The sequence below is a fragment of the Pagrus pagrus genome (genome assembly GCF_965226575.1).
Source record: "Pagrus pagrus genome assembly, chromosome: 10".
Lineage (NCBI taxonomy): Eukaryota > Metazoa > Chordata > Actinopteri > Spariformes > Sparidae > Pagrus > Pagrus pagrus.
In genome coordinates this window covers 33,985,707-34,002,276 of record NC_140194.1, presented here as the reverse complement: position 1 = coordinate 34,002,276, position 16,570 = coordinate 33,985,707, and positions in this window count along the sequence as shown.

Here is a 16,570-nt window from a genome sequence, read left to right as displayed (position 1 = left end):
AGCAGTAGCAACTTTCCTGTTATAAATCAAAACTCACAGACCTCAGAGTGTTAACTGCTGTATCATGATGTCTACCTGCTCTGAGACAATAGAATTTCCCCCAGCTGTAAAAAGCAAGACTGCAAGGGGCAAATATAAACAACAAGTTCTCCAGGAAAGACCAGAAACACTCTTTCTCAACCTGTATAAAGATAGGAGGGCATGTAATTTAATCTTCTACACTGATGAAGCTTCTGCCTGGCTGAATGTCATCAGCTCCCACTACTCCTCAGTAAAGAGACCAGGTATCTGCAATGGATGGAAGATAAGTGTATTGGAGGAAAATGACCCAGACAACACCATCATGACAGTCAACCTGTTCAAAAATGGAACTGCCATGATTCAAGGATACCTGGCAAAGTTTGAGGATGACTTCCCTGCCATGAAACTCAGGGCTCAAAAGGAGAAAGAGGATCTTACAAATACCCCACCAACCCATGGAAGCAAAACCTCCACCTCTTCTCTCCCCACGCCTGACAGAGAGCCTGCAGAAGCTGACACTGACCCTCCCCTACTAGAGCACTCAAAGGCTCTGAACATCATGAGGAAACAGTTCTCCCAGATGGAGGTAGAGCTGGTACAGCTCAGGGAGCAGCTGGACCAACAGCAGCCTAAAGGTGCGTTCACACCGGACCTTTTGTTTTTGTCGCTGTCGCTCGTGTCGCTCCAAAAAAATCGCTCTGTCGCTCAGCTGCAGTCGCTCGACGGCACAATTGAACAGATCACTCTGATGACGTCATATCCAAGCGATTCCAGTAGGCCTATTTCACGTTGCTCGGAGGCGCTCATTTCTTCCCGTTTGCATTGGTCCAGCATGGCTGACATTATACCTGTTGCCGCCGTTTACTTGTTGTGGAAGTCCCACAAGCGCCGTACAACCAAGCGTCGTCGGTTTTGGGTCCACGAAATACTCAAGATGCGCACTGACCTCGGTGAATACCACCGGCTATTCCAGGAGCTGCGTCTGCACGCCAACCGTTTTCAGCGGTATACGCGGCTGACAACGGCCCAGTTTGACGATCTGTTGGCGAGAATCAGAGGCAGGATTGCCCGGTTGGATACCAACTACAGGCGCTCCATCCCAGCTGAGGAGCGCCTGGCCATTTGTCTCCGGTGAGTGGCTGCGTGTGTGTGTGTTATGGCAATGCAACTATGTTGCACTCTACCCATGAAAAAATCACTGTACGGGACAAATGCAACTATGTTGCACTATGAGCCCAATGAAACGTTACCCGTACGGACCAAATACAAACATTTTCTTAAATAGAATCGTGTCAGTTGAATTAATCTGGCCTAATTAGTAGGAATCAAACATTAAACTATAGCCTACATTTCCCTCAATTCTGCCAGATGAGTTGAGTTCAGCACTGTATGTTAACATCAAGGTTACTACACAATAGACTGGTAATAACAGTTGAGTTGAAACTGCATTGTCTATACAGTAAGTGCAAAACAGTGTTTCTCAAATATGTACATTACAGGGAAAGAGTTGCAAATGGAGAAATATTTTAACTTTTGTTTTTCATTTAACTACATAGCCTAGCCATATGAACTTAATTGTATGCCATGAATTGCAGATCTGCAAGCTTATAACACAATGTGTTGTGTAGATCTGCTATTTTTTATATTGTTATAACAAATTGAAAAGGGGTACTTGAGCTAGTTAAAGGGTACCCACCACAGTGATGAATAGTTTAATCCCAAAGCCCTATTAGTTATTATCATCATTTTTCAAATTTTTTCTGTATGTATTTCTACCTATTTTATCTGCTTGTCATTATTTATTTGTAGGTATATAGGCTACTTGTAAATTCTCCATTTTGCATTTCTATTTTTTTTTTTATTTCTTCAGATATCTAGCCACTGGTGACTTTTACAGGACCATAGCCAGCAGCTACCGTGTTGGGGTGTCCACGGTGTCCATGATTGTCCCTGAAGTTGCCAGTGCCATTTGGGAGAGCCTCGTAGGAGAGTTCATGGCTGTGCCTACCACACAGGACTGGAGGACTATCGCGAAGGAGTTTGAGGAGTGGTGGAACTTCCCTCTTTGCTGTGGTGCGATTGACGGCAAACATGTGGTCATCAAAGCCCCGGAGAACACAGGATCCCAGTTTTTCAACTATAAGGGAACGTTTTCAGTCGTTCTCTTGGCTGTTGTTGATGCACGGTATCGCTTCAGGGTGATTGATGTCGGGGGCTTTGGCAGATCCAATGATGCTGGGGTTCTGGCCAACTCTCTTTTTGGTCAGGCACTCTCAACTGGCGCCCTCCAACTGCCCGCTGACCAGCTACTACCAGGAGCAGACCACCGAGGACCCCAGCCTCATGTGTTCGTTGCAGACGAGGCCTTTCCACTGCAGCGACACCTGATGAGGCCATTCTCCAGGGAAAGCCTGACCACAGCTGAGCGCCGGACTTTCAACTACCGTTTGTCTCGGGCTCGGCTGGTTGTGGAAAACGCATTTGGCATCCTCTCTTCTCAATGGAGAATCTACAGGCGTGTCATTGAGATTCGTCCAGAGGTTGCTGACATCTGTGTGAAGGCTACTTGTCTCCTCCACAATTACATACAGAGCACAACCCCAACCTAGGCTGGGAGCATCATGCTTGGAGAGGTGGACCCCCTGCCAGATCTGAGAAGAGTCGGTGCCAACAACGCTGGGATGGATGCCCTCGGGGTCAGAGAGGCCTTCACAGCCTACTTCTCTGAAGAAGGAAAAGTCCCCTGGCAACACACAGTGTAGAATATATGTGCACACCCTCTAAACGGCTCTTTTAAGAGCCACCCACACAAACCTAATAACGAGTATAATTCCTACAATATTGTGTGCAGTGCAAATGTACACCAAGATGGCTCTTTTACAAGTAACTCCATCCTTATATTTAGTAGGCTATAACTCCAGCAATAATACTATCATGCAACAGCAAAATCAATATATTAATTAACACAATACATAATACATACACACAATAAAATCCATACATAATAAATACAATACATTGATTAACTTTTTTCTTTTTTTTGTCTCTTTCAGTTGTGATGGCCCTCAGGCTTTACTCTACTGCTGCTTGCCCTGCCTGTGCTCCTCCCTTTCAGGTGCTACTGATTGGTTCCTTCCACCTCGTTGGGGGATTCTCTTCACCTGCGGCCCACCTAGCTTGGTGGTTCCAAAATGGTGTTCAGCCATCTCCCATGGCTTTGTTTGGTTTTGGTTGTGTTTGTTTGTTTGTTTTGGTCCCTTTCTGACTTCACACACACATACCCTGAGCATCCAGCACCCTCACCTCACTACTGATTACTGATGTACACACAAAGTTGGTCTTCTTTGTTTAACCTTAAATATTTTTTTTATTTACAGTGCTATTTACAAAGATCAATGATCTGTAGTTGACAGAACTCTAAATCTTCCTGCAATCCCTGCATCATCTCCTGCAGAGAGTACTGCCTATTATATAATAATAATATATGTACAAATTTTGATAAGAGTTCAATTTATGAAAGGCAAAGCTGTACAAGTCAAATTTAAAATGTTCAATATGTTCTGGCGGTACTCTCTGCAGGAGAGGTTCGAGGGATTGCAGGAAGATCTGAATCTCCGTTGGCTGTGGAGGTGGAGATGGCGCCGCACTGGCCTGCCTCTTCAGCAGATCCAGCAGTAGCTGCTGAATCGCATCGTCATCAGTGGCCTTTCTCTTCTTCCTACCTGTATGAATTGAAAACACCATATGATAGTGAAACTACAACAATATTTAAACATCTTGTAGTTGTCCAGTTTGTTCCACATTAATTTGTTTTCCACAAAATTGCTGTAGCCCAGTGTGCATACCAGGAGGGTGGAGTGGTCTGCCTGTTGAAGTGCTTTCTACTTCCACTGCATTGTTGCACTTCATCAGTCTCTTTCTCCCTGTATGTAAAGTTAACACCATATTTATACCCAGTGAGTTAGGTTGACAATGTTTGCGTTGTTGACAAGAAGACCACAGTTTGTAAGCTATGCTGTGCGTGTGTATTTATTTTGCTTTGTTCCTTTGTGTTGTTATTTCTCTTTTATTGCATGAGTAGTGTGCATGCTGTTACCAAAGACAGTCACTAGATGGCAGGCACCTCAGTGGACTGGTAAAGCAAGTTATTGTTTTACCTATTGTTTACCTTAAAAATAAATAATTTGAATTTGCCAATTTGTGCTTATTGTGGTACATAAAAATCAAATATCGGAGATTACATCAAAATGAACTGAGGATTTGGAAAATTGTGACACCCCTAGACACATACAGTATGTTTTGGCCGTCGCTATGTTATAGCTATTGCTGAAACATCATAGGAATACTGGAACATGATAGCTACTGTATGTACTGTATGTAAAAGCTTATTTTCAAGATTCAACATCTGTGTGTGTGTGTGTGTGTGTGTGTGTGTGTGTGCTTGTTGCATACTACACATACATACACACACACACAAAATATGTATACGCACCAGGAGGATTGGATGTGGGGGGTCTCACTGTGGGACTGGGGGTGCTTCGCCCACTGCCGTCGCTACAGGTATCACTGTGTGAAATTGACAGCACTTTTGTAAAACTTCAGCTACATACAAACATGTTAACACACATGTATATACACACAAATTAAGCAGGAACATACCTTGAGGGTGGAGGGGTGGGCTGAGGCGGGTAAAAAGCAGCGAGAGAGCTGGAGTACTGGCTCCCACTGTCAGCCATGCTGTTTGAAATGAGCACAGTACTTTTGTGACACATGTATGGGAAGCCATATATATACAGTTCGTACATACACATACCTATGCAAAAACACAAATTATGCATGTACGTACCTTGAGGATGGAAGCGTGGTTGGGGGTGGCATCTCTCCATGCACCAGCGAAAAAGAGCCGGAGAAGAGATTTCTCGTTGTTTCCATTATGCTGTATGAAATGGGCACAGTGTTTTTGTGACACTACAGCCATATATAAGGTCTAAACAGTATATGTATGTACACACATCTGTGCACACACTAATTAAGCATTTATGTACCTTGGAGTTGGAGACAGGTTGTGAAATGAGGCAGCAGCAGCAGCACCATCGCCCCTGCTCTCAGACAGTTCTAGCATTTCTGAAAAGAACAGCAAAAAAAAATCATATATCTTTATTTTATTTTATTATTATTTTTCATTCTATTGGATAATTGATCATTTCACTGTTGCTGCAATATTGGATGCTGTGCTTGCTATAAAAGCTATGCTTTGGATGAGACCACATTATAATACACATTGTGAACACATAAACAACCACTGTCCCAACACAAAACTTTTCCATTGTGTTCAACCAACCAGTGTCAACTTCGTTGGTTGCTGCTGCTGCTGCCTCTGGACTCCCGACAGATTCCTCGGCCCTGTCTTCCTCAACCTCCAGCCCCATGTTCCCTGAGGTCTGTCGGGGGTAGTAAAGGGGTCTCAGGAAAGACAGGACCGAGATATGTCTCCATGGCTTTAACTTTCTCTGCCCTGAGCCACTCTTCCCCTCCTCCTGGTACTCCTTGACCAACCTCCTGTACATGTCTTTTAGATTCTTCCATTTTGCTTGCAGGATTTTTACTGTCAAGAAAAAAAAACGGCACACATTTTATACTCGTAAAAAAATAATATTTTGATTGCTATTGTTGCACAATATCTGAATATATGAATGGTGTATATTGTTTGTTTGTATATTCTTATTTAAATTACTATCTTTGCTTATTGTGTGTTTCTTTTGAATGTCTAACATTATCATTAACTGACGTTACTCAACATTAACTGGTGCTAACGGTTACTAACGTTAAAAAAAAATTTACCATTAACCCCATCTGTAAGCTGATCTCCCTCCACACAAGTTCCTGTGTGTGCGTTTTTTTGTAGTCATTGATTGTGTGGTGTATATTCTTATTTAAATTACTATCTTTGCTTATTGTGTGTTTCTTTTGAATGTCTAACATTATCATTAACTGACGTTACTCAACATTAACTGGCGCTAACGTTAACTAACGTTAAAAAAAACAACTTACCATTAACCCCCATCTGCAAGCTGATTTCCCTCCACACAAGTTCCTGTGTGTGAGTTTTTTTATAGTCATTGATTGTGTGGTCCCACAGGATTCTGTGGGACGACACAAGGACAATGAGCCTGTCCACGTCCACTGTCATGTCTCTATCCAGAAGTCTGCACGTAAAGCCGGTGTCTTGCTCTTCCGGACCGGTGGAGTTGTAGTACGTTTCCATGGTTTCAGTAGTTGTCATAGTTACACGTAGATTACGGCAGCCAATCAGCGCTGAGCGACAAGCGTCTGACGGCCAGAGACTTGGGGTTTCTCATCTCGAGCGACTGAGCGTTTTTTCGCTCCGTCGCTCGGACGCTGTCGCTCAGAGCCCCAGCGACATTTCGCCTGAGCGATTAATCGCTCAGTCGCTCGTTTGCATTAACTTAATATGTAAACTTGTCGCCAGCGACAAAAATAAAAGGTCCGGTGTGAACGCACCTTAACTCTCCCTCCTTCCAGAATACCCTGACCATCTTCAGGAGAGAACAGGAGGACATACTCAACACTAGGGGTGTTCCAACAATGGTACCTCACGATTCGATTCGATTACGATTATGGGAGCTTCGATTCAATTATTGGCCACGATTCTTGGATTATTGCAATTTTTAATGCTTTTTTCCATACAAGATTGATTTTGTCTTCATCTGTGGCTATATTTGTAAATAAATAGCCTATCAATTAACTCAGTTCCTCTAAAACTACACTCATAACGTAAATAACAAGGTTTTTTGAACATTTGACTTGTATATTTCAAAGACAAAAAATGTTTTTTTTATGACTATGTAAACATTTGCAATTTGACCTACTTAACTTTGACCAGGGACAGCTCCACTTGCAGGAGAGCCCCCTCTATTGGCGGAAAACACTGAAAACAGTCAAGCCCTGGATTTAATGAGACGTAAACATGTGACGTGACGTGGCGTGAAGCACAAAGTTGGGCAGTGATCAGTGACAACAAAGTTGTCTTCAAAATAAGAGCTTTACATGGCACCCCGGGGGATTTTAGAACTTGGTTCTTGAACTTGGAGACCGAGGAGACGGTAGCATCTCCCGGATCTCAGCGGCTTTCCAGTTGCTCATCTTGACATCCGTGGATGAAGTGATGAACTGACTGCTGTGATCAGCTGTTTCCTGGTTTTAAAACTCCCGGCTGCGGGTCGCACAACAGTGCACGTTATCGACACCTCCGCCCATGTCCTGCAATTGCCGGCACATTGATGCCTCGGATTTAGATAGCAATGGAGGCGGCAGTAAGTGTACCCTCAGAGGCTTAAAATTGGCGGACCAAAACAGTTCACTGCCCATTAAAGTTCACTATACACAGAAAAACTGGTATAGGAACATAAAATGTACCAATTGTAGTGTGCAAATACTGACTTGTATATGTGTGTGTTTTTTGTGTGATAGAGTGAGTGAGTGAGTGAGTGTGTTGGTCAGTGAGTGAGCGAGTGTGTGTGAGTGTGTTGGTGTGTGTGTGTTTGTGTGTTTGTGAGTGAGTGAGTGAGTGAGTGAGTGAGTGAGTGAGCCGACCTGGGTGGTGTGGGATGTTGGCTGCTGCATTATCAGGTTCAGCTGATGAGCATAACAGTGTACGTAGTGGGCACTCCCATAAACGTGTGGCTCCTCTCATCACGGCAGCTCCGTCATAGACCTGGGCGATTAGTTTTCCCGCTGTCCATCAGGAAGAAAAGTCTTCAGCCTTTCCAACACCGCAGTGGCGACTGTGTCGACGGTCACGTTTGGAGGCTGGATGAACTCGTTAATCAGGCTGTCAGTGTAACGTAGCACAAGCACCAGGTGACAATGAGTGGCAGTGTCTGTTGTTTCATCTGCCTGGATAGTGAGATAATCTGCCCTTTTTACATCCTCGGGAATGCAGTCTCGAAGAACCGACAGCATGTAGTCCAAAAGTTCGTTTTGAACTGTCTTTGAGGTACCTTGAGGTAAACAGTGACGGTCTTCAGGTGCTCCTCTAACACACCGTCCAGCGATGCCGCAAGATCGACTAATCCCCGAAAAATGCCGGGGTTGTCGGAGGATGTTGTCTCATCGCAGACTCGCAATGCCAGCTCACAAGCTCCACAGAATTTCACACAATCAATGATCTTCAATAAAATATGTCTGTTCATGTCCACCTCTTCATTGTGTTTTCTCACCGCAATCCTGTGTCATTCATCCAGCTATGCAGCTATGCTAGTCCTGCCTAGCATGGCTAGCTTGACAGTGTTGTTCATGTGTACCTTCGAGCATTCATGTTTTTTAATCCACCTAAAGTTGTCCTTTCGAAAGGGTTTAGCAAGAGAGATTTTACATAATTTATGGGTAGCTGAAGCCCTGTGTGTTCTTGTTGTTGTCGCTGCCATCTCGATTTCAGAGGGGCGATATTTTCACCGCCCCAAGCTCATCAAATTTGACGACGCTAATTGGCTAAATTACCCGTTGCTATGTGTTTTTTTGTCTCAGCAACAGTCTACCATTGGCTGAGCTGCTGCAGTGCTGGCGCGACTTTTCTAGAGCCCCTTGAGAGAGTGGAAATGACCGTGGATGCAAATGACACACATTGTAAAATGAGCAGTAATTATTTATTTTATAAACACTATTTTGAAAAAAAAAAAAAAAAAAAATTAAAAACCAATTTCCATCAGGGAGGGCGGCGCCCTAGCGCCCCCTATTGGCCAGCCGCCACTGCCTAACACCCAGAGATCCCTGGAGCTCTTGACCGTGGCTGAGTCGGGATCACCCAGCCATATTATCATCCACACAGGCACCAACGACCTAAGTTCCCAACAGGAGAGAGTGGCAGACTCACTCAGGAGAATGACTGAAAAAGCCTCCACCACCTTCCCAACCAGCAGAATCATCATCTTCACCCTCCTGCCAAGAAGAGACTTCCACCTCCACACCATACACGGGGTGAACGCCAGCGTCACCAGGGACTGTGCCCTGAAACCCAATGTGTTCATGGCTCACCACCCGATACTAGGTCTGGACTACCTGTATGACCATGTACACCTGTACAGAGAAGCAGTCCCCATCTTGGCCAAGACCCTGAAGGACATCGCCTTCAGCAGGAACCTCACCACCGCCCAAAGGAGCAGTCGGCCAGCACAGACCCCCACCTAGACCTAGATAATTGCAAGTGATGAGTCTTCCATATCAAATATAGCTGAGTAGAGCTTGAATAATTTTCCTTTAACTTCTGGTTTTGTATCTAGGATCGAATCTAAGGAAGTCTTTGGTGGCAGAGCAGGAAACCCAGTACACTGACTTTGTATAAAGTGCCTAACTTGCAAATAGCGGAAGAAATGATGCCTTGGTAAGGCAAATTCATTTTTAATTTGGTCAAATGACATAAAAATATCTTCTTTATACAACCGTCTAATGTTCAAAACTCCATTTTTGAACCACTGATCAAATGCATTGTCTATGATGGAGGCTAGAAACAGATGGTTTGCTGTGATTGGGGCATAAGTAGACATGGAAACTAATCCATAGTGTTTTCTAAATTGAGACCAAATTTTCAAAGAATGTAAGATAACAGGGTTCTGACAGTCCTGGGGGGTATGCAACGGAATTGATGAACACAGAAGGGCAGAGAGCGAGATACGAGTGCAAAAACTAGATTCAATCTGTAACCAAGCAGGAATGTCAGAGGTGGGAAAATCCTGTAGCCAGTACAATAAGCTTTTGATATTTGCTGCCCAATAATATATTTGAAAGTTCGGTAAAGCCATCCTACCACGCAGCTTTTGTCTCTGTAGGAATAATTTCTGAATTCGAGGAGATTTATTGTTCCAAATGAATGATGAAATAATACTATCAAGATTTTTAAAGATGGCCTTTGGGATGAAATATGGAACACACTAAAATAAATATAAGAACTTAGGAAGAATGTTCATTTTAACTGTACTGATTTGTCCAGCCAGTGATAGGGGCATACTGGACCAACGAATAAGATCTTGTCGGGTACGATCTAAGAGCAGAGTAAAGTTGGCCTTCAACAGTTGAGAGTGAGATTTTGTTATACTTATACCAAGATAACTCAGTTGATTATTTGTTACTTTAAATGGCAAAGAGTGAAAAGATAATTGTCTGGCAGCAGGGGTAATCGGTAAAAGTTCACTTTTATCAAGATCCACGCCCTATTGCATAGCTATAAATCACCTGCGCTGGCGTGTAATCACTGATTGTTTGATCTCCACTTGTACGTCAGGGTGCTGCGTCTCACAATCCAAATTGTTGGATTGTGAAAGAAAGAAAAGAGGATATAGTTGTTGAATCCGCTTACCTGTGTAAGTTGGGGCATCTGTCATTGGCAGCCTCCCTGGATTGCTGTATCTTGCTCTTTCTGTCTGTCTTTTGCCAAAACACCATCCTGTCTGGTCGAGCCAGAGGTCCTCTGGCTCCCAGCGGCGGTTGCTGTGTTCCTCCCGGCGTATTGCTCACGGCTCGTGAGTTAACGCGCTCGGTAGATACACGCTGACTGCGTCCGGTATTGAGCTCTCTCTCCAGCGTATTGGTCGCGGTTCGTGAGCTGACGCGCCTGGTCGATTCACGGCGAGCATTGTCTGTGTGGTTGAGCCGGAGCTCTTCGGCTCCCGGCCTTGGCAGTGTTCTTCACCGGCGTATTGCTCGCGGCTCGCGGGCTGACGCGCTCGGCGGCGAACGTCTGTCTCCCCTCTCTCCAACAGTCAAGCACTCTCACCCCATCATAAGCGTACGGCTCCCACAGCGGCCAACACGCAAGAGTACACTCACAAAAGCAAATCAAAAGCCCAGTTAGCAGAGGTGCTACAGGCTACCTGTAAACAGGAAGTGCAGTACTTCCGGTTTCCGGTCCCTGGCAGTATGGCACCCCAGGAGCGTCATTGCTGTGTGGGCTGTGGGGTGGCCATGCCCCTAGAGGATGGGCATAATAGCTGCGTGCTATGCTTGGGACATGAGCATGCTTTGGCTTCAAGGGAAAAGCCTCAGCTATGCATGGACTGCTTTATTCTGCCTGCACGTACGAGGGAGGCTCGGTGTCGCTTTTTTGCCTCAAAACGTCCAGGCTGTCTGGTTTCTGAGGGGCCTGGGCGGAAAATTGGCAGAACGGCTGCAGCTTCAGAGGGAAGGGGGGAGTCTTCAGGTGTCTGGCAGACTACATTGCTTCCCCTTCAGCCCATGGTGATCCGGCCTCCACTCAGCTCTTTCCTGCCCCCGTCTTCAGGGTTGGACAGGGAGGAGGAGGCTGAAGAGGAGGATGTGGATATAGAAACGGTCGCCTCCTCGGAAGACAACGACCTCTCCTGTGCGCAGCAAACAGTGGGCGAAGCCACGAGGGTGGAGTTAGCCCACCGCTTTGAGGCAGTGATGAACAGGGCCTCCAGAGCTCTGGGTGTTTCCCTCCCTGTGAATCCTAGGTCCACGTCCTCTAGGTTTGAGGAGGATGCAGAGGTGCGCCCTGCATTAACCCAGGTGCCCCTTCTACCTGATTTTAAGGAACTGCTGTGTCAGCAGTTCCACTCCCCAGCTTCTACCCACAAGTGGTCTGCAACATGTCGCCGGTTTTCTAACATGCATGACAGGGACCAGGTTGCTTGTGGGACGCTTCCCCCAGTGGACCGAACCCTCATTCCACTGGTTTCTCCCTCCAGCTCCATCCTTGGCAACGCCACCTGCTCCAGCAAGAACTGCAGGGTAATGGATAGTCTGCTCGCTAAGCTACATAAAGCTATGGCGGTGCAGACCCGGTTGGCCAATACTGGGGCTATTCTGTCTCTCTACCTCCGTGACTTGTCTCGGCAGGTTCAAGATGACATCGGCATGGGGGAGGAGCTACAGATGGCCTCCTCATACCTCTCCTCCGTAATGAAGGAGCAGGCTGAGGCAGCAGGCAGTGCCTTAGCTTCATTCTGGGTGGTTAGGTGCCACTTGTGGCTGTCTCAATCCCAGCTGCAGCAAGGGGATAGAGACTGTCTGCTCAAGGTGCCTGACCCCAAAAAGAGATGGGGGGCTCCGTCCAATTCTGGACCTCAGGGGGCTCAACCGGTATCTCCGTCCCCTGCGATGTCGGATTCTGACAGTCCCCAGGGTGAGGCAGGCAATCACTGCAGGAGACTGGTTTGCCACCATAGACCTCAAAGATGCGTATTTCCAGATACCCATCTGGAGGGGTCACTGGCGGTTCCTGCAGTTTGGCTTCGCAGGCACGGTGTACTAGTTTCGGGTGCTGCCATTCGGTATTTCGCTGGCACCGCGAACCTTTACTCGCTGCATGGATGCTGTTCTCTCCCCCCTGAGGCGGAGAGGCATCAGGATCCTGAACTACCTCGACGACTGGCTGGTTTGCGCAGTCTCGGAGGAGCAGTGCCGCCACCACGTGTCCCTGCACCATGTTAAGGGCTTAGGTCTGCGCCTGAATTACGAAAATAGCAGGCTCGAGCCGTCCCAGGTGACCACCTTCTTGGGTATGGTCCTGGACTCAAGGGGCGGGACAGTTGCTCTGACCCCGGAAAGGGCAGCAGGCTTTCAGGACTTGCCTTGCCCTGTTCCAGCTGCGTGCTCAGGTCAACTGGGGCCTCTGCCTTCGCCTCATGGGCCTGATGGCAGCCATGGTGCAGGTGGTCCCTCTCGCCCTCTTACACATGCAACCTGTGCAGAGGTGTCTGCTAGGCTTGGGGTTGTGCCATCAGAGGTCCCACAAGACCAAAGTGTTGGTCTTTCGGAGGCTTCACGGCGCCCTCCAGTGGTGGAGGGTCCCAGAGAACATCAAGATGGGCCGGGCCCTGGGTCCAGTGATCTATCGACAGCTGGTGTACACAGAAGCATCCACTTCAGGGTGGGGCGCCGTTCACGAAGGCTGTGGTGTCAACGGTATTTGGACCGGCCGGTGGCTGGGTCAACACATAAATCTCCTGGAGCTAAAGGCAGTTCTCCTTGCTCTGCATCATTTCTTGCCGAGACTGAGAGATCACCACGTCATTGTCCGAACCGACAGCACAGTGACGGCTGCGTATATCAATAGGCAGGGGGGACTGGGCTCCCCTGTCTTGTGCAAGCTGGCAACCGGTTTGTGGCAGTGGGCTCACCCTCTCTTCCTCTCGCTCAGGCCCGTGCATGTGCCGGGAGTACTGAACTCCGTGGCAGACATCATGTCGAGGGGGGGTCCACAACCGGGAGAGTGGAGACTCCATCCGGAGGTGGTCTCCGAGCTATGGCGCCACTTCGGCAGGGCAGAGGTCGACCTGTTTGCATCCAGGGAGACGGCACATTGCCCACTCTTTTTCTCCCTGAGGAACGACGATCGCCCAATGGGTTGGGATGCTCTGGCTCATCCGTGGCCCCGGGTTCTGCAGTAACACTGCGAGGATTGGTGGCAGCAGTCAAAGCAGTGCGTATCCATGAATTCGCCCTGAGTGCGGAGGACTGCGTCCTCATTTTCCCGGTTTCTCCGGGGGGCCCAGAGACTTACTGTGCGCTCCACTGGTCCTGCGGCTCCTCCTTGGGACTTGGATGTTGTCCTTGGGGCCCTTCAGTGTCCCCCCTTTGAACCCCTTGGGGGTGCTGACTTGAAGTGGCTTTCCGTCAAGACCGCTTTTCTGCTCGCGGTCACCTCGGCCAGGAGGGTGGGTAAACTCCAGGCCTTGTCAGTCCATAGTGACTGCTGCCGGTTTTCCCAGGACGGTTCAAGCGTGGTTCTCCGCCCCAACCCGGCCTTCCTGCCTAAGGTCCTTACTGAGTTCCACCTGTCTCAGTCGGTTGAGCTTAGGTCTCTCTCCTCTCCAATTTCTGGCGAGGAGGCTGAGCAAGGCCAGTCGGCTCTGTGCCCAGTCAGGGCCTTAACAGAGTACATTCGGCGGACACAGGCTGTCCGGAGGTCTGACCAGCTCTTTGTCTGCTATGACCAAGGGCGTCTAGGCAGGCCCCTGTCAAAGTCCAGGCTGTCACACTGGGTTGTGGACGCTATTTGGCAGGCCTATGTGCAGTCAGGTGTGCCTGCTCCATCAGGGGTCTGGGCACACTCCACTCGGTGTGGCTGCCTCTTGGGCCTTGTGGCGGGGGGCCTCACTCGCCTCCATATGCTCTGCCGCCACATGGTTGTCTCAGTCTACCTTTACCAGGTTTTATCGTCTGAATGTGGCCGCCAGCCCCTCCTTTGGGGAGCGTGTGCTGGGCGTGGCCCGACGATGAACTTATTTGTCTCCCCTCAGCCTTTAGTCTTGCGGGCTGAGTGAGCGACTGCTCTGTGGCCAGACTGGCCCCTGCGTCTTGCAGGGCCCTGGCCGGTCTCCTTGGGTTAGTCTTGAGTCTTGCGGGCTTCCCTGGCAGCCCTTTCCTTCTCAGGGTTGGCCCTAGCGCCTTGCGGGGCCTGCTCCTGTGAATTGTATATATTGTATATTTGTACATAGTTCGTGTGTTGCACGTTGTGGTGTGGGATTGTGGCTGCACCGTCTCCTCACGGGGTGTCGTAAAGATCTACCCCGTACATATGGAATATGTAACAGAGTGGAGAGATAGTCTAGAGACGATAGAGAACATATGGTTACATTGTAACCTTGGTTCTCTGAGTGAAGAGACTATCTTTCCAGTCCTTAGGCCGCTCGGAGACCCGTTTTGATCAAACTATCAGTGATTACACGCCAGCGCAGGTGCTTTATAGCTACGCAATAGGGCTTGGCTGGGCAAGCCGGTGTGTCTTAAAGAAATTTCCACGTACCCTGACAAGCAGCGGGGGTCATATCCCGTACATATGGAATATGTAACAGAGTGGAAAGATAGTCTCTTCACTCAGAGAACCAAGGTTACAATGTAACCATACGTTCTAACTGAGGCCAATGGCGAAGTGTATAACAATTTAATCCAGGAAATGAAAACCTCACCAAAGCCAAATCTACGGCGAGCATATAACAGGTAGCCCCACTCCACACGATCGAAGGCTTTCTCAGCATCCAGGGACAAAAGAACCTCTGGACGCTGTGACAGAGATGAAGAATAAAGGATATTGAATACTCGCCTAACATTAAGGAAGATTGTCTATTTTTAATAAAGCCTGTTTGGTCTGAGGAAATAATTGTAGGCAAAACAGACTCAAGGCAAAGAGCTAGTACTTTAGCCAGTATCTTAATGTCAACATTTTAAAGGCTAATTGGACGATAAGAGGAGCAATTAAGAGGATCCTTGTCTTTTTTCAAAAGTAAGGATATTGACGCCTGACGAAGGGTTGGAGGGAGGATCGATAAATCCAAACTGTCCTCAAATACAGCTTTAAGTAGGGGACTCAGTTTTAGGGAAATTTAAAAAAAAAATTCTGTTGGAAAACCGTCCGGACCAGGACACTTGCCACTTTGCATACTGTGCAATAGCATTTTTTATTTCATCTAAGGTAATGGGGTCAGCTAAGGTTTCTCTGGAGTCCTCACTTACATTGGGAATTTCTAGGTTTTCAAAAAATGTGTCCATTAAGCCCAAATCAATTGGATGGTCAGATGTATACAGTTCAGAATAAAAATTGTGGAATTGTTTATTAATATCTAAAGAGTCGGTTAGCAACTCTGTCCCTGAATTAATTTGGTCAATGACGTGAGCAGCAGAGGTGTGTCTCAGGCTATGTGCAAGGGCTCTACCTGACTTCTGTCCCTGTTCGTAAGATACATGTTTGGCTTTAAGAAGAGCACGTTCTGCTTGTCCAGTCGAAAGCATATCAAACTCTGCCTGATACATCATTCGCTCTTTATACAGCTCTGGGGTTGGGGCAGTAGCATAAACTCTGTCTACATCTGAAATTAACTTTAATAGTTGTGTTTGGCGACAAAAGACTCATCAGACAGGAGGAGTGAGTTAAATCTCCAGTGGGGGCTTTTGGGTCTACAGTTAGAAAAGGCCAATTTGAGTGTTAAAGGGGCATGATCTGAAATCACTATACTGTTATAAGTGCATGACTGTACCAAAGGGAGTAAAGTTTTATCCAAAAAGAAATAATCTATACGTGAAAAGGTATGGTGGACAGGTGAAAAGAAAGAATATTCTCTCTTAGTCGGAAACAGGGATCGCCATGGATCAGCCATTGCACATACCTCGAGAAAACTCTTTATGCACTCAGATGTTTTCGACTTATTAGCCGTTTTCTTAGAAGATTTATCCAAGGAAGGGTTAATCACACAGTTAAAATCCCCAGATAAGATCAGTTGGTGGGTGTCTAAATGTGGAATAGATGACAGGAATTTGTTCATGAACTGAAAGTCATCCCAGTTTGGGGCGTAAACACAGGCAAGTATTACCATTAGGATCAGTGATTGTTTCAGATGCTGCAAATGGTACTGACTTACAAATCAAAATCACCGCCCCCCTGGCCTTACTCTGAAAGCGTGAATGAAATACCTGTTCAACCCAACCCCGCTTCAATATAATCAGAACTACGCATATGTGTTTCAGTGAGGAAGGCTATATCTGTTTTCAATTTCTTGAGATGGGCAAGTACCTTAGT